Genomic DNA, 24,245 nt, shown 5'->3' on the forward strand with positions numbered 1-24,245 from the left:
TCAGTTTCCAGTAGTCTCGTTGGTGAAACTAGCAGTATGCATTCTTGAGACAATGCTAATTGATCAGTGGACAGGTTATATGTAAACAGTTCTTTTTCTGATTCTCATTTCCCACAGTGGTCCCCTAGTTCCTTAATAAAATCATGTTATGACCAGTTTTCCCTGCATAACAGCATTCCTTATTCTTTAATCACATTGTATCCATGTTACAGAAACATGTATGATAGCAGAATATCTGTATTTCAAATACTGAAAATTAGGATTTATTAAGTAGATATGGTAATTTTTAACTGATGCCGGCTTTTGAAATGGGCAAATAAAATAATTTTTCATAGTACAGCAAACTCTCTCCAACGTCAGCACATCCTTTCATAAATACGGGGCCCAAATTGCTCACAGTACTCCAAGTGAGGTCTGACCAGTGAAATATACAGCCTCGGTATTACATCCTTGCTTTTGTATTCTAATCCTCTTGAAATGAATGCTGACATTGCATTCACCTTCCTTACCACCAATTTAATCTGCAAAAAAACCTTTAGGGAATCCTGCATGAGGACTCTAAAATCCCTTTTTCCCTTGGATTCCTGAATTTTCTCCCTGTTTAGAAAACAGTCTATGCTTTTAATGCATGAGCATACCCTTCCTGACACTGTATTCCATTTGCCACCTCTTTACCCACTCCCCTTCTGCAGCCTCTTTGCTTCAAGACTACCTGACCCACCAACCATCTTTGTATCATCTGAAGATTTAGCCACAAAGCCATCAACTTCAACATCCAAATCGTTAACACATGTAAGGTTCTCAGTACCAGTAACAGTGGTGTTAACTGTTTAGGCTAACAAAATGGCTTCTCTGTATTTTATGATGAAATGGTTTCACTGTAATGCTGTAATGGGATTCTGTGTCTTGTATGTTTGGGTTATGGCTCTGATAAGGGGAAAAATAACCAATGGAGAATTGTTATGCTACCTTGTCTGTGTAAGCCGAGCGGGAGTTTGTGGTCTTTTTCGGAAGGACAGCGAGAAAGATGGACTTGTGTGGAGCAGGCAGCGGTTCCAGAGCGATGGATACTGGACGTCGGCGGTTTGAACAGTGGCTGAAGGCTCGGAAGGTCGTTGTGGAAGGAACCGGAGGCGTGAGCTCCAATGTATTAAAATATGTGCACAAACTGACAAACTGATTATTACTTTGGCGCCTTTAGGTTATCTGTTTCTACTAAACCATCACTAAGAAATCACTATAAAGTTGCAATTATTTACTTGCTTTTGGGTATTGTCTGGTATTTGTATTGTGAGCATGTATTGGGAGGGCATTACACCGAAGTACTGCACTACTGGCAGGGTGACGGTGGTTTACCCAAGGCGAAAGGGGGTCAACTGGGGGCACGGAGGCTACACACAGTACGTATAAAGAAGTGGTTGCAACACAGACCCTTGTAGAACACCACTAGTCACTAACAGCCAATCAGAAAAGGATTCCTTTATTCCCGCTCTTTGTTTCCTGCCAATCTGCCAATGCTCTATTCATGCTAGTATCTTTTCTGTAATATCCTGTGCTCTTGTTTAGCAGTCTCATGTGCAGCACCTTGTCAAAGACCTTCTGAAAATCCAAATACACAACATCCACAGATTTCATTCAGGTTTATGGATGGCAAGAGACTGAGCGGAAAAATACTGAAAGAATTAGGTCTTAAGGCAACAAAAGAATGGATGTCTTGAAATGGTGACAGTTCAATTGTTAAATTATGGACTAGTTAGAAAGTTAGTTTGAACAACCTTATTGGTAGGGGGAGAGGGTGAGGGGGGACAAGAGGGGAGAGAGAGGGAGGATTGCTCTAAAAGAAAGAGATCCATACAATACAGTGTGCATTACTTGTTTGTTCAGTGATGCCTTGGAATGCTTCTACTCCATTGATGGGACTGAACAGAGACCAATGCTTTTCAGATGGAAATGGAATCAGTATTTAAAGTGACATTACAGTGTGATTCGCTTCAGCAGAGATGGCACATGGACCAACACACAATGTGAGCTGTAAATTGGTTTTATAAACAGCACTCAAAGAATAGTACAGTTTGCAAGTAACAGTCATTTCATGCGCAGTCAGACTGACTCACAATTCAAATGATGTCAGAATGACTACATATTGAGGTAAAGTTGAATGTATAAGAAGTGAAATTAATATGGTTTGCAAAGTAAATACATCCAAAAACAGCAGAGAATGAGATACAAGAAAATTAATGCTTAGCATTACAGGCTGGCTGCAGAAATGTTTTTGTTCTTAAAGTGTGGATAACATTGCCACAACTGCCCTGTTGGCAACTTTATTCACAGCAATGATTTTGGGAATATAATTTTACAATTGAGTGGGTTGCAAGATTAGAGGGAACAGTGTTGCACTGGCATTTTGTGAAGGTCACATCTGGCAGGAGTTTCAGGTTCCTTCTACGAAAAAAATGGTCAATTTATTATTTTTGATCAATCAGCAACTTTTTAAGATATCTATGTTAACCAGAGAGTGGCATAATCTGCTGTATTCACATTCACAATTTGCCATCTTTAGTCCGAACCATTGTTATTGGTTGACAAAAGAACCACAGTACTGTTACAGGCAGACTTGAAGTTGATACAGCAGTAGAGCAATGTAAAGAAGAAATTGAAATTTTTATTTTCCTTCAACCACAGAATTTACCAGAACCAAATAAAGCACAGAAAAAGAATTGAGTGAACCATTAATGTGGTCATTCTGGTGTTCAAACCCCTCACTTTGCTTCTGTGTAGAGGAAAAGCTCTTGACTTTGCAAATGTTGCTTTTCAGTTGCAAAAGATAGGGAGTTTGAATCAGATAAGGTCAACAATAATGTTAGATTGGTTTATTGGTTAGTGAGATGGTTAAAGAACAAGCTTAATTTAGCCAAGTAAATTATTCAAAGTAATCTAAATTAAGCAATCATAAATTAGCATACCTAAATTATTCTGTGTGTTTCAAGGCAATGTTGATATAGTTTTACATAGATGCAGTGATACAGTCAACATACACACTTGCTGAGGGAATTAACTTATTTCTTACATCCTTCATATATGTGAGGAGTAAGAACCTTTACGTTACGTCTCTGCTTAAATGTGCAATGCACAATCATAGTAATTTATAATAAATACTGTAGAACAGTCAAAGTAACATAGAAATACACTCAAATTAGTGTGTTAATCAGTCTGATGGCCTGGTGGAAGAAGCTGTCCCGGAGCCTGTTGGTCCTGGCTTTTATGCTGTGGTACCGTTTTCCAGATGGTAGCAGCTGGAATAGTTTGTGGTTGGTGTGACTCGGGTCCCCAATGATCCTTCAGGCCCTTTTTACATAGCTGTATTTGTAAGTGTCCCGAATAGTGAAAAGTTCACATCTACAGATGCGCTGGGCTGTCCGCACCACTCTCTGCAGAGTCATGTGTTTCGGGAAATACAGTTCCTGTAACCAGGCAGTGATGCAGCCAGTCAGGATGCTCTCAATTGTGCCCCTAAAGAAAGTTCTTCGGATGATGAGAGGCACTGATCATGTGGATAGCCAAAGGCTTTTCCCCAGGGCTGTAATGGTTAACACAAGGGGGCATAGCTTTAAGGTGCTTGGATGTAGGTACAAGGGAGACGTCAGAGGTAAGCTTTTCACAGAGAGTGGTGGGTGCATGGAATGCATCGCCAGCAAAGGTGGTACAGGCAGGTACAATAGGGTCTTTTAAGAGATTCTTAGATATGTACATGGAGCTTAGAAAAACAGAGGGCTATGTGGTAGCAAAATTTTAGGCAGTTTTGAGAGTCAGCACAACATTGTGGGCTGAAGGGCCTATAATATGCTGTAGATTTCTATGTTTCTATTTCAAAACTGTTACAACGGAGTAACATTTGAGTATATAAAATGTTGATTTGGTTCGCTACCCTTTGCAGTTGAACCTGAAACTGGGGTATATGTGTATCCTTGCCAAAAATATTAATTAACTAACCAAGAGGCTAATATTCAACATATCATTGTCTCTGTTTGCTTTCTTGCAACCCTCCCATTGACATCAGAGTTCAGTTGTACAGTATTGCCAGCTGGCAGAGTAACTGCACCTGGCTTTCACCTGCCCCCCTCTCAGCTTTGGTTTGTTTTGCAGGTTGACATTTTACATGGAATCCTATTGGGAGCTCAGTGTGAAGGGATGCACAGTAAGAATTCTTGAGCAGAGTGGTTGTGAATCATTCATACATTTTAAACTGAAGCAAATGAGCTGTGCAATGTAATGGTTATCACATCTGCCTGAGGCACAAATTGAAAACTGACCTTCAAGAGATAATTACATATGGAAGTTTCATCTCTTTACTATCCCCCCCAAACGCTCCATCTCTATCCTCCACACACTTGTGGGGTGGGAAATCTAAATGTACAAATGCATGACATTGGTGGAGTTATTCACAACGTCAGTGACTTTTATGGCAAATCCTCTGATTTTTTAATTATATACAGCACAAAGATGCTTGAAGGTAGATTCGGAAAGTTGCAGCTGCATCTTGCATACTTTTCTGCACTGAGTTGCTGTACATGATTGACTGATTAGATAGTTTCATTAATGAGCCAGTGTTTAGGTGTATCTAATAAAGTGGCCACTGTGTGTAGTGTTGCATTTACACAGAACATACAGTGTTGGTAGACAATGCTACTCACTGAGCAATCAAAATTTAGTACAAATTGGTGAGCAATCAAAATTTAGTACAAATTGGAATTCAGCAACAGCTCACAAAGGTTAGTGAACAATGGAAGGTTGCAGACCAAGACAATATGAGGATAGTTTTATTTAGAGTTAACAAAGGTAGCTGAAAGTTAGGTTCAAACTAGTGTGCAAATAAGAAAATAAATAATAATATATAAGCAATAAATATCAAGAACCTGAGATGAAGAGATCCTGAAAGTGAGCTCAAAGGCTGGAGCATTTCAGTGATGGGGCAAGTGAAGTAGACTGAAGTTATCTCCTTTGGTTCAAGAGTCTGATAGTTGAGGGGTAATCACTGTTTCTAAACCTGGTGGTGTGAGTCCTGAGGCTCCTGCACCGCCTTCCTGATGGCAGCAGTGAGAAGAGAGCATATCCTGGGTGGTGTTGTTCCTGATGATGGATGCTGCTTTCCTGCAACAATGCTTAATGTACATGTGCCCAAAGGTGGGGAGAGCTTTACCCGTGATGGACTGGACCATATCCACTACTTTTTGTAGGATTTTCTATTCAAGGGCATTGGTGTTTCCATACCAGGCTGTGATGCAGCCAGTCAATATACTTTCCACCACAATCTATAGAAGTCTGTCAAAGTTTTAAAATACAAGCAGAATCTTTGAAGAAAGTAGAGGCACTGATGTGTTATCTTCATAATGCCACTTATGTGCTGGGCTCAGGATAGACCCTCTGAAGCAACACCAAGGAATTTACTGTTGCTGACCTTCTCCCCCTCTGATCCCCTGATGAGGACTGGCTCAGAGACCTTTGGTTTCCTCCACCTGAAGTTTAATATCAGCTCCTTGACATTGAGTTAGAGGCTGTTGCTGTGGCACCACTCAGCAAGATTTTCAATTTCCCTCCTCTTTGTGGATTCAACTCCATCTTTGATTTGGCCTACAAAAGTGGTGTCATCAGCAATTTAAATACGGCTTTGTAGCCGTGCTTAGCCACACAGTCGTAAGTGTACAGCAAGTACGGCGGGGGCTCATCACAGAGCCTTTGGTGCATATGTGCTGGTGGAAATTGTGGGAGATGTTGTTGCCAATATGAGTTGACTGGGGTTTGCAAGTGAGGAAACAGAGGATCCATGTCACAAGGAGGTATTGAGGCCGAGGTCTTGAAGATTATTGATTAGTTTTGACAGGATGATAGCATTGGTAGTTGATAAAGAGCATCCTGATGTATGCATCTTTGCTGTCCAGATGTTCCAGGGACAAATGAAGAATCAATGAGATGGCATCTGCTACAACTTGTGCCGGTTGGTAAATTGGAGCAGATCCAAGTCACTTCTCAGGCAGGAGCTGATATGTTTCATCAGCCTCTCAAAGCATTTTATCACAGTGGATGTAAGTGCTACTGGACGATAGTCATTGAGGCAGGTTACATGTATAATTTGGCCACCATATAATTTTCACATATAATTTAATAATAATTTGGCCATCGATAGGGATATGCTTCTGGAACATGTCCTCTAGCTACACACTTAATGCTTTCTCAGTCTTCGCAAGCACTTTATCTCGAACCAGACACAACATTTTTGCTGTTGTAGGGGCAGCACTAACACTTCAACGAATTTGCCACTTTTCAAAAGATCCAATATTCTACTTTCTCGGCGAGACATAGCACTTTACACTCCCTCTTAGCCTTTGAGGAATTGCTTTGACCACGTAATTGCTTTTTAGGAGCCACTTTTTCACAGTAACAAAGTAGCGAATGAACAAGACGCGAGGCCAACATTGCTCTAACAATGAGTGCTTGGAAGAGCACTTCTGGGTTTTCTCAATTCGCGGTTGGTTGAATTCGCACATGTGGAACTTGCGGATAAGGAGGGTCAACTGTAATTGAAGCCTGCTTGAAGCAGATAAGTACCTCAGATTCCCAAAGTGAGAGGTTAAAGAAATCAGTGACCATTCCAGCCAGTTGATCAGCAAAGGTCTTTAATACTTGGCTAGGTACCTTGTTTGAATAGGATGCTTTCTGTGGATTTACCTTCCTGAAGGAGGCTCACACAATGGCCTCAGACTGAAATGACATGATCATTGTGGGCTGTGGGAGTTGGTGATGGTCCTCCATGTTTTGATGGAAAAGTGAGCATGGAAGGCATTGAACTCATCTGGAAGCGAAGCCCCTTTGTTTCTGATGTTTTGTAAGAGGTGATAGCATTCAAGCCCTGTCACAACCATCAAGTATCCTTCATTGATTTAACTTTAGCCCAGAATTGCCACTTTGCCCATGAGATGGCTTTCCAGAGATAGCACCTGGACTGCTTGTGACTTTCTTGGTCGCAGGACTTGAATGCCTCTGATCTGGCCCTCAGCAGATTGCAGATCTTGTGGTTCATCCAGGGCTTCTGTTTGGGAAGACTCTGAATGACTGTGGGGGCTCATTTGTCTATAAATGTTTCATTAAAGTCCTTGACAACTGTTGTGTATTCATTCAGATCCACGTCTTGAACACGGCCCAGTCCTCTGATTAGAAGCAATCCTACATCAGTTCCTCTACCTCCCACAACCTTAGTTGTGGTATAAAGATGTCCAGTGATGTTGGAGAGATTAAAGTAAAGGTACAAGCTCTCTGTAGCATGAGACATTCCCTTCCGCAACACTTACAAAGCTCTCCTTCGCCCAGCTTTTGGAAAACAGATCACTCTTCAATCCTGCTCTTGCCGACATACAGGCAAAAGCTGAAACAAGAAGTGGCTACAGTTAAAACCGTCCACTGCTGGTCTGACTAATCGGTCTCCATGCTGCAGGACTACTTCAATGACATCAACTGGAATGTCTTTCATGATGAGGTTGTCTTAAGTTCACTGATGGAGTCACATGCTTCATCTGGAAGTGCATCAACGATGTTGTCCCCCAGAAGTCGGTCAAGGTCTCCCTGAACCAGAAACTCCGGGTCAATAGTTCCGTGCGAGCAGCACTTATTGCGCGACACAGCTTACGCTGCCATTGCGCGACACAGCTTACGCTGCCGGCAATCATTAGGAACTCAAGAAAAGCAGCTACGATCTGTGCAAAGCTATCAAGGCTGTGAAACAACAATACAGGAAAAAGATTGACTCAAGATTCACAAGAAACAGTACACATGACTTGTGGCGAGGGTTGCATACTCATGCAGACTTCAAAGCCAAATGTAGTGATACCGTCAACATCGCAGCCTTTCTCCCAGATGAGCTCAATCGCTTTTATGCTCAGTTCAATGTCACTAACTCTGAGCCTCTGAGGAAAGCCACCGCCTCAACCTGCAACCTGATCATCTCTGAGGCTGAGGTACGCAGATGTTTCCAATGGGTGGACAGTTGCAAAGTTGCGGGATTGAACGACATCCCAGGGTGAGTACTCAGGATGTGCGCAGCACAACGGGAAGGTGTGTTCACTGACATTTTTAATTTCTCCCTCTCCCAGTGTAGAAATCTCTCCTGCTTCAAATTATCCACCATTGTCCCTGTACCAAAAAAGACCAAGGTAACATGCCTGTACAACTGGTGTCCTGTCACACTCACTTCAATAATACACAAATGCTTTGAGAGGCTGGTCAAGGATTACATCTGCAGCATGCTACCACCCAAGCTGGACCTCCTATAATTCGCCTACGACACAACTGATCGACAGATGATGCAATAGCCATAGCTCTACATACCGTCCTTACACATCCTGGAGAAGAAGGATGCTTATGTGAGAATGCTGTTCTTGGACTACAGTTCAGCATTCAACACCATAATTCCCTCCAGGCTCGACAAGAAGCTCAGAGACTTCGGCCTTGACCCTGCCTTGTGCAGCTGGATCCTGGACTTCCTGTCAGATCCCCAGCAGGTGGTAAGAATGGGCTTCCTCACTTCCACCCCTCTGACTCTCAACACAGGAGCTCCTCAGGCCTAAGTCCCCTCCTTTACTCCTTATACCCATGACTGTGTTGCCACCCACAGCTCTAACCTAATTAAATTTGACGACGACATTACATTGATTGGCCAAATCTCAAACAATAACAAAGTGGCCTACAGGGAAGAAGTCATCTCTCTGACACAGTGGTGTCAAGAAAACAACCTCTCTCTCAATGTCGCAAAAACAAAGGAGCTGGTTGTGGATTACAGGAGGAATGGAGATAGGCTAACCCCTATTGACATCAATGGATCTGTGGTTGAGAGGGTGAACAGCTTTAATTTCCTCAGCATCCACCTCATCGAGGACCTCACCTGGTTTATACACACTAGCTGTGTGGTGAAAAAGGCACAACAGCATCTCTTTCACCTCAGACAGTTGAGGAAGTTTGGTGTGGGCCCCCAAATCCTGAGAACTTACTACAGGGGCACAACTGAGAGCATCCTGACTGGCTGCATCAATGCCTGGTATGGGAACTGTACTTCCCTTAAGCCTTGCATGGGGAACCCTATCAAATGCCTTCATGAAATCTATATACACTATATACACTACTCCCTCAAAGAATTCAATCAGGGCCATAAGGCACAACCTGCCCTTGTCAAAGCCATGCTGACTATCCCTAAACAGATTATGTCTTTCCAAATGCTCATAAGTCCTGCCTCTCAGGATCTTCTCCAACAACTTGCCCACCACTGAAGTAAGACTCACTGGTCTGTAAATCCCTGGGTTATCTCTACTTCCTTTCTTGAACAATTGAACACTTGCAACCCTCCAATCCTCTAGAACTATTCCTGTCCCCACTGATGATGCAAAGATCACCACAAGAGGCTCAGCAATCTCCTCCCTCTGGAGTACTCTTGTTTGGTCCCGGTGACTTATCTAACTTACCTTTCAATAGCTCTAACACATCCTCTTTCTTAATATCTATACATTCAAGCGTTTCAGTCCAGTGTAAGTCATCCCCACAATTGCCAAGGTCTATTTCACTGGTGAATACAGAAGCAAGGTATTCATTAAGTACCTCCGCTAACTCCTCCAGCACTATGCACGTTTCCTCTCTCGCTTCTGATTGGTTCTATTCTCAGATGACCTAGTTTCTTGAACTTTTCATAAGCTTTTCTTTTCTTCTTAACTAGATTTTCTACATACTTTGTACACCGTGGTTCTTTTACCCTACCATCCTTTCCCTTGAACAACTTCTCTCAAACCAATCGGATAAATGAAATTGATCTGGGAGTTCACACTGTAACCATTCCTTATATCATTAGTTGCTACATCAGGATTTGCCAGAAAGGTTTACATAGAAAATCCTTTGGAATGGGCAACACAGGAATCTCCAGATCCTACAATATGGAGCAACAAACAAATGGTGGTCGGAACTTCAGATATTTTACCTGACCCACTGGAAGATTTCAGTGGGTCAGATAGAACCTACGGCAGAAAAAGGACAGATGGCAGTTCCAATTGAGACCCTTTACCTGGACTAGATATCTGGGTTCTAATTCACTTCACCCACTGGCTTCACCTCATTGATTCAACTAGACCACTTTCCACAGCTGCAATTCTATAACGTCCCTTTCCCTCTGCAACTATTGTTTAAAGTCTTATGGAAGAAAATTCCTACAGAAGCGCAGGATAAAACATAAAACCTCAAGCAGTTCACAGAAATTTTGTCCATTATCAAAAGCATCCATAAGATCAGCGAAATTGCTGGATATCTGTGAAGGATTAAAGAATCTATAGAATGTTTTTGTCATCTTTTTTGCATCCTCTGGATGACTCTAAAGAACAAAATGGAGTCTGGTGTGACTGCAGGGAATGAATGTAGCCACCATACACCATCATGAAGCTCAGTGTGCACCCTAGGTTTATCTAAATTTGATTTTGAGGCTGTATGTTAGTTTCATTTCAGATTCAGATTAATTTATCGCCATATATACCAGGGTGGAATGAAATTCCTCACTCACATGAATCTCAGCACTATGTATGGTAATAATAAATAAACAATATAGTGACAAGCACAAAACAATAGAAGTGTGTTACTTATTTATCATATTCCAATTCTTCAATTTCAAGTACTTTATCTTTTGTATTAAATAGATGCCCAATAACAATCTTAGCCATCAACACAGTATTTGATTTATTCACTAATTTCCCATACATTGGTGAAATGCCTGGCTCTTGTCTAGGAGGTTAGATAGCGCAAATCAGCCCTTTAACCTTGTGTCTGCAATTACCATCTACTGTTTTTGTCAACGTATTTATTTTAGCTTACTCTTCCAGAAGGGGGAAAACATTTAATTTGATGTTCCAGGTGAAAAAATTATTCAAAATACTATTTTTTCTCCATTTCTAGTAGCATTTTGGAAATTTTTCAGATTCTCATAGGATTACTGAGGGCTGGGGGCTTTAAAAGCCAATTGCTGAATATAGTTTCCATCCTCAAAGGTTCTTCAACTCTGATCAATGAATCAATCCTCATTCATATATAATTGCACCTAAGCTTTTCCATATCCATCTGTACTCTGTCCTGGCATTAAATGATGATATACCTACTAATACCATAGCTCAGCAACAAACCCCACATCCACCTCAGTGACATTGCTACAGCCAGTAGTCCCACTATTTTATAATGATAGTACCATGCATGTGGTGTATAACAACTTGTCAATATCTATTTGGACACCAATTGTTTTGAAGCTTACACTGTTCCCTCCACATTTTTCCCTACAAATGTGTCACTGAAAATATTAGGTGATTTTTGCATCCTTACATTAAACTGTAATAATAGCATCAGAGAACTTTTTTTAAAAAAAAGACTGACAGGTACAGCTTATCAAACCAGGTGTCTCTAGTCCTTTTAGAGATATTCAATATTCTTGTTTATCTTTTCATATTTTATCCAATTCCTTTCAAATAACAATGCACCAAGCGTGAATAACCATCTGACATAAAGCACCTTGGAGCATAGAAGAATGAGGGGAGATTTGATAGAGGTATATAAAATTATGATGGGTATAGATAGAGTGAACGAAAGCAGGCTTTTTCCACTGAGGCTAGGGGAGGAAAAACCCAGAGGACATGGGTTAAGGGTGAAGGGGGAAAGGTTTAAAGGGAACATGGGGGGGGGGGGGGCTTCTTCACACAGAGAGCGGTGGAAGTGTGGAATGATCTGCAAGATGAAGTGGTAAATGTGGGCTCACTTTTAACATTTAAGAAAAACTTGGACAGGTACATGGATGAGAGGTGTATGGAGGGATTTGGTCCAGGTGCAGGTCAGTGGGACTAGGCAGAAAAATGGTTCAGCACAGCCAAGAAGGGCCAATAGGCCTGTTTCTGTGCAGTAATGTTCTATGGTTCTATGTACTTAAGACACACTGACTATATCAACACATGAAAGCTCTAATTATTTATATTTCTGAATTATATTTCCTATTAGGTGTCTCAACTGCAGTGAAAAAGCTGTAACCTTTGAGACTTTCTGTAGTAACTTTCTACTCAGGCTCAAGAACATCTCCATAAACCCCTTTCATTAGTTCTAATGATCATCCTGTAATGAATGCCAAGAACTTCACTGAATACTCTAATTGTAACCTAATCAATGTGTGGTACACACTTCCTTTTATATTCAATGGCTTTCTCAAATCCCATTTGAAAAAAAATCCTCTATACCACCATCCCCAAATTGAAGTTGCAGATCTTCACAAGTTGACTGCCTACCGCTCTGTACAGTCATGAGGTTTTATGGCACAGTTTCAATCACCATTCTTCACTAAACATCTTACTGAATGTTTCTTAATAATGAATGCTTCTGCTGTGCATCTTCTGTTGTTTCTTGCATTCTTTTTTTTTTTACACAGCTTACAATGTCATTCATCTGATTTTGGCAAACATTACCTTGGTCCAAAATCATTACAAATGACTGGAGTTCTTTTCATGATAATGCTGGTCAATTGTCTTCTGCAAGTCAAAGGATTCCCGAGTCACAAGAAACAGGAAATCTGTCTTGACTGCCTTTAGGAATAGTTGAGGGTCAATAAAGTACTTATTTTGATGCCAAAGGAATGTCCACTACAAGTATTTAAATTAAACTGGCAGGATTGAGAGAATACTGCTATACAAAAAGATAAGAAACCTCATATGAATTGCAAAGTTAGTTTGCAGGAACAACAAGCAATTATGAAGGCCAATGGATGTATATACACAAGTTCTGCTGCAATTGTACTGGCTGTTGGCAAAAATACACCTGGACTACTAGATTACAGAAAATTCCCTGATTAGGACAGGGCTCCCTTCCTGTGATCTCATTGTAAATTGGAAATGAACAAAATGTGTGAGAGAGGATCACAGTGTTGAGGACAGAGTAAATACGCACAGGAAAGGTGCTGCCAGACAGCCTCATAGACCTAGTGCACGAATGACTCTGTCCAAAGCTTGCAGTTCTTTTTGGCTTGACTCAGCCCTGCCTGTTCCAGGTCAGGGTGGGAAGTTGACAAGAGAATGTGCTGTTCCCATCTAACAGAAGATGCTTGCACCCACTGGAAAATCTATCCCACCAGTCTCCCAGAAACTGATCCTCAATTCCCATTGGAATAAAGTGCCCATGATTCAGCTGTCTGTACATCAGGAGGCTCTGTGCCGTTCTAGTCTTCTTGTGTCAGAAGGCAACGGCATATAACACAGAGTCAGATCCTCCAGCCCACCACATGAATGCCCACCTAAACTATTCTGATTTACTTTCAGTCAGAATCAAAATTATCACTGGCATGTGTTGTGAAGTTTGTTAACTTAGCAGCAGCTGTTCAATGCAATACATGCAAATACAGAAAGCAAAATAAATAATGCAATATAGAAGGAAAAAATAAATCAATTACAGGAAGTATAAATATGTGTATAGATTAAAAATAGTGCAAAAATCAAAATAATATATATTAAAAAGGGAGGTAGTGTTCATGGATTCAATGACCATTAGGAATCGTATGGCAGAGGGGAAGAAGCTGCTCCTGAATCGTCAAGTGTGTGCCTTCAAGCTTCTGTACCTCCTTCCTGACTATAACAATTAGAAGAGGACATGTCCTGGGTGATGGGAATCCTTAATAATGGACCCCTTGAAGAGGTCATGGATAGTATGGAGCTAGTACTCAAGATGGAGCTGATTTCACAACTTTCTGTAGCTTCACAATCCTGTGTAGTAGCTGCCTCCCCAATACCAGACAGTGATGCAGCCTGTCAGAATGCTCTCCACGGTACATTTATAAGTTTGAGTGTTTTGGTTGACAAGCCAATCTCTTCAAACTCTGAATGAAATATTGGCACTGTCTTGTCTTCTTTATAGCTACATTGATTAGGACCAGGTTAGATCCTCAGGGATCTTGACACCCAGGAACTTGAAGTTGCTCACTCTCTCCACTTCTCATCTCTCGATGAGGATTGGTTTGTGTTCCTTTGTCTTACCCTTCCTGAAGTCCACAATCAGCTCTTTCGTGTTAATAACATTGAGTGTTGTGACACCACTCAACTAGCTGGTGTACCTCACTCTTGTAGTCCTCTCATCACCATCTGAGATGTTACCTACAATGGTTGCATCATCAGCAAATTTATAGATGGTATTAGAGCTATACCTAGACACAGTCAAGGGTACAAAGGGAGTAGAGTATTGGGCTAAGTACACACCCTTGGGGTGTGCCAGTGTTGATCGTCAGCAAGGAGATATCATCATCAATTTGCACACACTTGATCTTCCAGTTAGGAAGTCAAGGATCCAAATGCAGAAGGAAGTACAAAGGCCCAGGTTCTGTAGTTTATCAGTCAGGACTGTGGAAATTATGGTGTTAAACGCTGAGCTATAGTCAATGAACATCATCCTGACATGGGTGTTTGTACTGTCCGGGTGATCCAAGATTGTGTGAAAAGTCATTGAGATTGCATCTACCAGAGACCTACTGTGATGCTAGGCAAATTGCAGTGGGCCCAGGTCTTGGCTGAGGCAGGAGTTCAAGTGTAGCCATAACCATCCTCTCAAAGCATTTATTACCATGGATGGGAGTGCTACTGGGCAATAGTCATTAAGGCAACTCACACTACTCTTCTTGGGCACTGGTATAATTGTTGCCTTTTTGAGCAGATGGGAACTTCCGACCGTAGCAGTAAGAGGTTGAAAATGTCCTTAAGTACTCCCACCAGTTGGTTGGCACAAGTTTTCAGGGCATTACCAGGTACTCCATCAGTGTGTTATTGGTTCTTATCCTTCTATACCTTGCCTATTCATGTGTCTGGCTAAACTTAAGTATAGCAATTGTATCTCATTGCACCTCTTCCTCTGGTATCCCCTTCCAGAAATCAACCACGCTCGGTGAAAAAAAACCTTCAGAACCCATTCTCACAAAGCTCTGCTCTCTCAGTTTTTGATATATTGACCAGGAAACAAAAGTTTCACTATCTACGTCTCTCACAATCTTATATACTTTAACCTGTCTCCTCCACTTCAAGGAAAACAAAGCCAGCCAGTGCCAGTTATCCTTGTGATTGATGTCCTTAAATCCAAAAAAAACCTGATGGATCTCACTTACACTCTCCCAAATGCAATCAGATCATTCCTTTTATGAGAAACATACTTGCAATGGGAGGAATTCAGATACAGTTTACAATATTGATTCCTGAAATAATAGGGATTGAGGATCAGCAGGCACTCCATATTCATTTGCGTTCAGAAGAATGTAAAATCAACATGTAACAAAAGACTGAGGAAGGATTGACATGGTAGCAAGGATGTTTCTCTTCCTGGGGCTTTTTAAACAAACGATCATAGTTTCAAAATAAAGGTTCAACTTTTTGAGAGGCAAGGAGGATTTTTTTTTTCCCTTTTAGAGCATCGCAAGCCTCTGGAATTCATTTTACCAGGGAACAGTGGGGTCAAGTCACCGAATTTATTCAAGATTGAGAGAGAATTTTTGGATGACTGGGGAAGAGCAGGCTATGAGGAGCAGGCAGGAAAGTAATATTAAGGTTATGTTCAAAGTAGCCATTATATTATCAATGATATGCAGACTTAAGGGACTGTATGGCCTACTTCTACTGTGACTTTATGTTCTTATTATCAGGAATTATCTCCAGAATTGGTAAAGTCAAGAAGTCTGAACTGGTCTGGTGAGAACATCTTTAACAATTGTAGAACTCAGAAGTCAGGCAGTTCTAAACTGTAATTTAGGCTGGTCTCAGTATCCTGCAATGCAGCTGGGAGGAAGGTAACATTAAAAAGCCAAAACAAATGCCTTTTGTTACCATTGCTGTGCTGGAATTGTGAGCAGTGTGATCCAAATTTAAATGTAATTGAATATAGATTAAAAAGCTGATTGCTTTTATTGAATACACAGTAAAAAATGTTTTTGACAAACTAGAAATTCCTTCAATTAAATACAGCAATGGGTACCGCCTTGGAAAGGATGTAATTAGTGCATGATGACTGCATATCAGTAGTTGATGCCTTGCTCAGAAAGTGTTTTACATTAATCTGGAAGTTCAATTAAACATCCATTTTCTTGAAATCCATTTGCACTCCAATTACTGCCTCAAGCAACAGGCAACAAAAGAAGTCTCAATTAATTAGACAAGTGACATGCATTCCTAAAATGAAATTTGAAATCAGAAACAAAAGTGGTAAAAATATACAAAATCTACAAACACTACTAAATTATAAAGTCTTGCAAGAGGAATTAAGTAGTGAGGGCTCAGACTTGGCCGGTACCAAGTTTGGAGAATAGCCAAACGCAAGCAACAGTCATCAATCACTGAATGACGGTAATATAGCAATGAGAACATTTAACTCATCTACATTCTGGCTTTCTGAAAGACTCCCATTCACTCAGCTTTTCCAAAACCCCTAGAAAATTTTCACTTGAAGTCTTTATCCGAATTGCTTTTTAAAGTCATTACAAAATGATATAACATTTTGTAAAATAATTCGCTTCATCTAATGTCTACTGTAACTACTACATCCTTCAGGTACTGGCCCTTTGCCAATGGAGAGGATTGCCTGTATTTTTAGTAAATCATTCATGATTTTGAATTGGGCACAATACTCCAGTGAAAGATAATATCTAAGTGGGCTTTATCTATACTTTCAATGGCTTTATCTCTACTTTCAATATGTTTATGAAAGAGTTCCAAGTTTTTATCTAAACTATTTTAATACAGAATTTTTGCTTCCCTTCCTTTGCAATTCTCTCCCTTCAGCTGATTTTTGGCTTCCATTTTCAATATTTTAAGACATCTCTACCGTTTGGCACTATGTCAACAGAATAAAGCAATACGTGAAATATCTTTTAGTTGGCAGCGTATACTCATTTGCTAATCAACCAACCAGCTTGTCATCCCAATTCACCTGGGGCCAATCCCCTTTAGTTATTTAAATGAGCTCTTTCAATTGAAAGTTTAATGAATTGCAAAGATTCTGAGTACGAGGAACATGGGTACAGGGGTTGGGATAGATGGCTTGCACGCACAGTCAAAGTTCAGTTTTTGGACACAGATACACTCAACAATTCTCAACAAAAAACTTTTGTCTTTGAATTTAAGCTCAGAACTGCAGCTGAACCAAAACTCAATTCTCATTGTGCCTGCTAAACATCCTACGCCATAACCCTGAACAAAGCTACTACTGTTGAACACTGGATCATGCCATCTCTACCCACAATCATCCACTGAGCAGCTTCACTGCAACCAGCTCATCTCAAAATAGTTCTCTATGATAAGAATAATTGATCAGGTTGGGAGAAAAGCAACCGTTAATTGCAGAATGTGCAAAATTGGGAACAACATTTGATGAGAGATGGTGAATGGACAATGAAACTGCAGTGTAGAAGTTCGTATCTCATTTAACCTGTTGGATACAATACTGGAAGTTCTAAGAAACAAAAAAAGATAAGACTCCTTTTATTTATACATCACTTCAAAAGGCAGCCATGATAAACAGTGACTTGTGTATCTCATCCAGTTTGTACAGCCAAACCCAAATTGCACAGATCAGTCTACATTAAGAAGGATTGTGAGGAAATTTCTCAAGATAACATATGCACAAACTGGAGGTGAAGATCTAAACAAGTATAGCCTGTACCACCACTTGATATTTAAAGTAAAAATCAAAGTTAACTTGATAAGTGAAGTGACTGCTTCAAAGATTTACATTAATCAGTAGATTGCCACCATTATGTGCTTCTTCCAATGGTATTTGATTTTTATAACATGATCACCTGACATGCTGCTTTAGTACACTGGGACTCCTTGTTTCATCACTTGCAAACTACATTGAACTATGCAGGTTATCACTTTACCTTCTATCACTGAGAAATGAAAAATAATCACAGAAGGACAGGAATAAGTTTAGGTCTGATCAACAAATAGGGAATAATTCCAAATTACTAACTCAACCACTAGAAATTGAATATTTTGCTGGTATCAAAGGGTTTTTAAACTGCAACCCAATTAAAACAGTGATCAAACTACAGTTAGCCCTCCGTATCCATGGGGGATTGGTTCCAGAACCCCCCCCCCCATGGATACTAAAATCCGCAGATGCTCAAGTCCCTTATATAAAATGTAGTATTTGCATATAACCTACGCACATCCTCCCGTACACTCTAAATCATCTCTAGATTACCGTAGATTCCGGATTTTAAGCCACTACTTTTTTCCCACATTTTGAACAGCTTTGAACTCTGCAGCCTTTAATACGGAGCGGCTAATACATGGTTTTTTTTCATGCCGCCAAAAACATTTTGCCTCGTAACAGTAGACCAATAAAATTGATGAGTAGTTCACAGAGGTCCAATGAAATTGTACGATAAATCAAGCGCACTTTCACAATTAAATTATTGTAAATCAGTCATTTGTACTCACCCTCATCAACATGGAAAACACTCGAAGAAAAGCATTGTGCTGCCTTTATGGCAGTTATTTAGTTTATAATATTTTCGCTTAGTAATTCATTTGTTAGTTAAAGTTAGAAGTGTTTTAACTATATTTGTTTTCTGTACTACATCGCGGGATGCTATGACGTCACACCCGGTTTCGCCGCGTCTTGTGGGATACCAGTTTGCGATAAACGGGAAGGAGGGGGGGAGCGGCATTAGATCTGAGCGAACGCTGCTTTTAAGTTAAAGGCGATCAATAACTTTTCCTGGTAGGCTGCAGTATATATATTTTTTACCAGTCGTTAGGAGATATTGGAATGTTGTTCAGTAAAGAAGTATACGCAACGTATATTTAAAAGTAGCCGCGTTACAGGCACGGTTCGAAAAAAAGCATTTGCAATATGTATTTGTTTATGTTACCATATGGATTTAATTAAAAGTTAAAAAATCCTCACGTGTAATATCTTTCTGTGTAAATATCTCATATTACAACGTGGGACACCTGCGGCCGAAAATCCGGTGCGGCCTGTACAAGTAAAAAATTGATTTTATTTCTAAAATTAGAGCCAGCGGCTTTTAATCAGGTGCGCTCTGTAGTCCGGAATCTACGGTACTTATAATACCTAATACAATGTAAATGCTATGTAAATAGTTGTTATACTGTATTGTTTAGGGAATGATGACAAGAAAAAAGTCTATACATGTTCAGTACAGACGCAACCATCGTAGCTCTTCTGGGAACGCTGATGCTACCTCAGCATCAGCCGATGTCGATTCTCCTGTGATCTATAAGTTCTTGAGGCTGTAGCGCTTTACATAGCTAGCCAGCCATCCTTTACTAGCCTTAAACTCCTTCCTCTTGTTCACAACACAAGTAGCGAACGAACGAGACGCAAGGCGAACAATGCTCAAACGAGTGCTGGAGAGAGACTGAGGATCTGTGAAATGGCAGGAGGCTACAGCAGGGTATGCTTACACATCACTTCATTTGCGTGGATTCAGCGTAGTGCTCGTCGCGTGGCAAATTCAAGTTTTGCTTTTTGGAACTTTCTGGAATTTTCTTCGAATATTTTCGATCTGCAGATGTGGAACCCATGGATATGGAGGGCCGACTGTATAAGCAAACACTTGATTTACTTGAATAAACAAATTGACAATATCCTTTGTCTTGCTCTACCTTAAGGAAAGGTAGTGCCACTGCTAGAAATATTTAACATTGGATTCAAGAAAATTCTGCATCAATTAGAATGGCAGTTTAAAGAATTGACCACCACAGAATTAAGCCTAGAATATTTTCTGATTGCAAGGATGAAGAATTTTAGTAATGTGGATAGACCAGTGGAGCTAGAGTTGTTCTTAGTGGAACCAAAGAGGTTGAAAGGAAATCTTGAAATGATTAAAATCTTGAAGGGTAAGGAAGAGCAAATGGAGAGAAACTGCTCCCATTGATGGAAGGAAGGATCAAGAGCTAGGAGGTGTAGAATGAAAGTGATCAGCAGGAGAGTCACAATCAATAATACTTCCAAGTGGATAAGGACTGTACCGTTACTGCCTGTGCCAACAATGGAAGACCAACTCAAACGTTAATTTTCAAAAAGGAAATGGATAAATATGAGTGAAGAGAATTTTTAGCAAAGTGGAACAAGCTGGAGTCCATTTTATTCAACCACTATGAATTGCATGCATCAGATGGCTTCCTGCTATGCTGTCCATTCAGGTTTTAGTTGATTGGTAAGTAGATTAGAGAGGAACAAGGAAGATATTACTTCAAATAATGAATAGCAATAGTCTTGAACTTACTGCCTGAAAGTGCTCTGAAAAAAACACACCATTGTTAAAAGAATCAATTGAATTAATGCCCTCAAAGAGCCATAATCTGCATTGCTATGCATAATTAGCAGAGAAATAGGATTAACTATGCCCGTTTTTGGCTGGCATGTATAGATTGGGGTCAATGGTCTTTATGTGCTAGTTCTTTTTTTTTACTGTCAGCAGTGTAACACACAGTGCAACACAGACTTTCATTCTCAAGCCCCAGTCCAACATTAACGATGAAATTTCAGAGCACCTGGAAGCACATGACAAAATACAATGAAGTCATCAAGGTTGCTCAAGGAGAGATCATGCCTGACAAATCTGTTAGAATTATTTAGCTAAATATTCTAGACAAAGGATTAATGAACATAATTTTCTTGTACTTTCACAAAACCTTTGACAAAGTGCCACAAACAAAACTGCTAAACAAGAGCCATGGTACTAGAGGTAAAGTATTAGCATTGATGGAAGACTGGCTGACTAACAAAAGGTAGAGGGTGGGGATAAAAGGGGTCCTTTTTAGGATGGCTACCAGTGATTAATAGATTTCTATAGCGGTCAGTTTTGGGATCACAACTTTCCATGTCATACATCCATGATCAAAATGCAGGAACAGGTAGCTTTGTGGCCAAGTTTGCAGACGATACCAAGTCAGGTAGATTGGCAGGTAATGTTACAAAAGCAGGCAAACCTGGTCAAATTTAGAGTGGACAAATAAGCGACGTATGAAATAAAACATTGGGGTTATGAACTTCCGTAGGACTATTTTCCAAATGAGGTGCAAAGGGACCTGGGAGTCCCAGTACAAGATACTGTTAAGGCTAACCTGCAAGTTGAGTCATTTGTAAGGAAGTTAAATTGAATGTCTGCATTCATTTCGAGAGGACTAGAGTACAGGTGTTACCCCCCCACACTTTTACAAAGGTAAGAGCATTCCTATGAAACCTTTCTTAAGCCGAAATGGCGTTAAGCGAAGAACCATTAATTTATATGAGAAAAATTTTCGTAAAAGCGAAAATCCTCTTTGTAATGCAAAAACAGGTTACTAATGTAGGTCTTTTGTAAATGCAAAGTGGTGTAAAGCGAACATTTGTAAAGCAGGGGACACCTATATAAAACAAGAATGTTTGCTGGTATTATGTAAGATGATGGTCAGACCACATTTGGAATATTGAGCCATTTTGAGGCCCATATCTAAGAAAAGATGTACTGGCCCAGAAGAGATTCACAAGAATGATCCTGTGAATGAAAGACTTACTGTATAAAGAGCACTTAATGGCTCTGGGTCTGCATTCGATGGATTTATAGGATTTTGTGATTATCAAGGTGGGGAGAGATGTACCTGTCTGGATCCCAATGTAACTTACAGAATAGTAAATGGTCAGGATAGAGTGGATGTACAGAGCACGTTTCCATTAGTAGGTGCTGTGTGCACACATCTACTGATGCTTTGGCCATGACCACCCTTGTCACAGTTAGCCAGAGGCACACCTTCAATAAAACTGCATGGTCTTCAGAGGAATTGAGCCCACGGAAAGAACAAACATGCAGGTGTACCAAGTAGTTAAGTTCGAAAGTGGTGTATTGTCTTCACTGCAAGAGGATCTATGAACAGGAATGACGATTTTTTGCTACAATTATACAGGACCACCCATAAAACCCCAGAGCTACAGGAACACCAACAGAAGCTCCAAATGCCTCATCCCTGGGAGAGAAAAGATCTTCACTGAGAAGATTCAAAATTGTTTAAAGTTATTTCCAGTATACAAGTGTAAAGAAGAAACAATTGTTACTCCAGCTCCAAGGCAACACAAAAAAAATAAGGTAATGAACATAATGATAAAAAACACAATAAATATAAATACGTAAGATAGCTTATATACATAGATTGATTGTATGCCCGTTAACTGACACTAGGCACAGGAATATATGTACACAAGGTGACTGACAGGAAATTAAGAAGTAGTACCGGTTGGGGTGTGGAGGGGTGGGTTAGTGGGTGGAGATGTTGATCAGCCTTACTACTCTTTGAGTCTGGTTGCCCTGGCATATACTATGAAGCCTCCTCCCTAATGGGAGTAGGACAAACAAGCAAGGTGGATGGAATCCCTCATGATGTTATTGGCCCTTTCCTGGCACATTTCTGTATGCATGTCCTTGATGGTGGCTAGGCTGCTAGGCCTGTGATACATTGGGCAATTCTGATTACCTGTTGAGGAGAACTGTCTGCCACAGTGCAGTTTCTGTACCATGCAGTGATGCAGTGTGTTAGGATGACATGTATTGCATATCTGTAGAATGACATGAGCATAGATGTGTACAGTCCAGCTAGCTCTCTTCAGCCTCTTCAAAAGTAGAGGCTTTCCTGATTGTGTAGCATGTGTTCTGGGACCACGAGAGGCTCTGCATCTCCTTTGTCTTGTTGGCATTGAGAGGTTATTTGCCTGACACCAAGCCCCAAGGTCTTTCACCTCTTCTGTAGGCCATCTTCATCATTGTTGATGAGCCACACTACTGTCGTACCATCGGTGAACTTGATGATTACTCAAGTATTTATGCAGTCACGTGCAGTACATAGCAATGGGCTCAGCACATAGCCCTGAGGAGCATCTGTGTTGAGGATTATGAGGAGGGAGGAACAGTTATGCGTCCTGACTATCTGAGGTCTGTTAGTTAAAAAGTCCAAGCGATGTACTTAAGACTGAATAGGAGCTTGTTCACCAAAGTCTGTGGGATAATAAGTGTCAGATGCTGAACTGAAATTCAGAAACTGCATTCTGACTTGAGTGTCCTTGTTTTCTAAGTGTGTCAGGGTCAGGTGCAAGACAGATGCTGTGGAATTTGTTGTAGAGCAGTTCTGTCGGTAAGCATATTGATGAGTGCTCAATGTGGCAGGAAGAGCTTTTGATATGTAAATTGCTTTGAACCAGCCATTCAAAGTACTTCATGATGATTGGCATCAGTGCCACTAGGTGGTAGTCATTTAGTTCTGAAGGTGTAGAGCTTCAGGGATGCTGGTGACTGATTTGAAGCATGTGGGGATAGCAGCGTGGATGAATGAAGTACTGAACATATCTATGAAGATGTCATTGAGCTGGTGTGCACATTCACTGAGCACTCGGCCTGGGACATAAGCTGGCTCGGCCGACAGGGTGTTGGATTTCTGCAGAGTCCTTCTCATGTCTGCAGCTGTTACAGACAGTGGCTGCTCACCTGGCTGGGGTGGGGGCTGCTTTCATAACCGATGTAGTGTTGCATGTCTCAAAGTGTGCATAAAAGTTGTTTAGAACATCAGGAAGGGAGAGGTTACTGGTACAGTTGATGCAGCTTTTCCTTGTGTAGTCAGTAATACTCTTGGTACCCGGCCACATACACCGGGGTTCATTATCAGACAGCTGTTCCTAAAATTTTTTGTGTATAGGCCGTCCTTGCCTTCTTGATGCCCAAGATGAGGTTTCTTCTGGCTACACTGAGAGCTATTCTATCTCCAGACTTGAAGACAGCGTCTCAGCATTTTATCAGGGAGCACGCCTCTGTGTTTCTGATGGGGCCAGTTGACGACCATTCCTGGGATATCAACGTCATCACTCACAGTGATATAGCCAGTGACAGGTGAGGCATATTTCTTGAGATCTGTGTCTTTTCCATTTGTGGCCTCCTTGAACATCCACCAGCTAGTCTGTTCAAAACAGTCCTGAAGCATAGCTTATGCCTCATTAGGCCATACAGTGATGGTCCTCTTGACTGGTTACTCCATTTTTAACAGCAGCTGGTATGCTGGATTAACTTTATGGAGATGTGGTCAGAGGGGCCATGATGAGAGCATAGGATGTCTTTATAAGTACCACAGATGTTTGTATAAATATGGTCCAGTCTGTTTGTTCCCCTAGTGGAAAGGCATATGAAG

General features: G+C 40.8%; 1 protein-coding gene across 13 annotated transcripts in view; it reads right to left on the reverse strand.

Annotated features, from left to right (window-relative positions):
- Positions 1-24,245, reverse strand: part of abi2a (abl-interactor 2a) — a 163,290-nt gene that overhangs the window by 95,635 nt on the left and 43,410 nt on the right. The gene's annotated exons all lie outside the window — the stretch shown is intronic.

The sequence above is a fragment of the Hemitrygon akajei genome, chromosome 5, assembly GCF_048418815.1.
Source record: "Hemitrygon akajei chromosome 5, sHemAka1.3, whole genome shotgun sequence".
NCBI lineage: Eukaryota > Metazoa > Chordata > Chondrichthyes > Myliobatiformes > Dasyatidae > Hemitrygon > Hemitrygon akajei.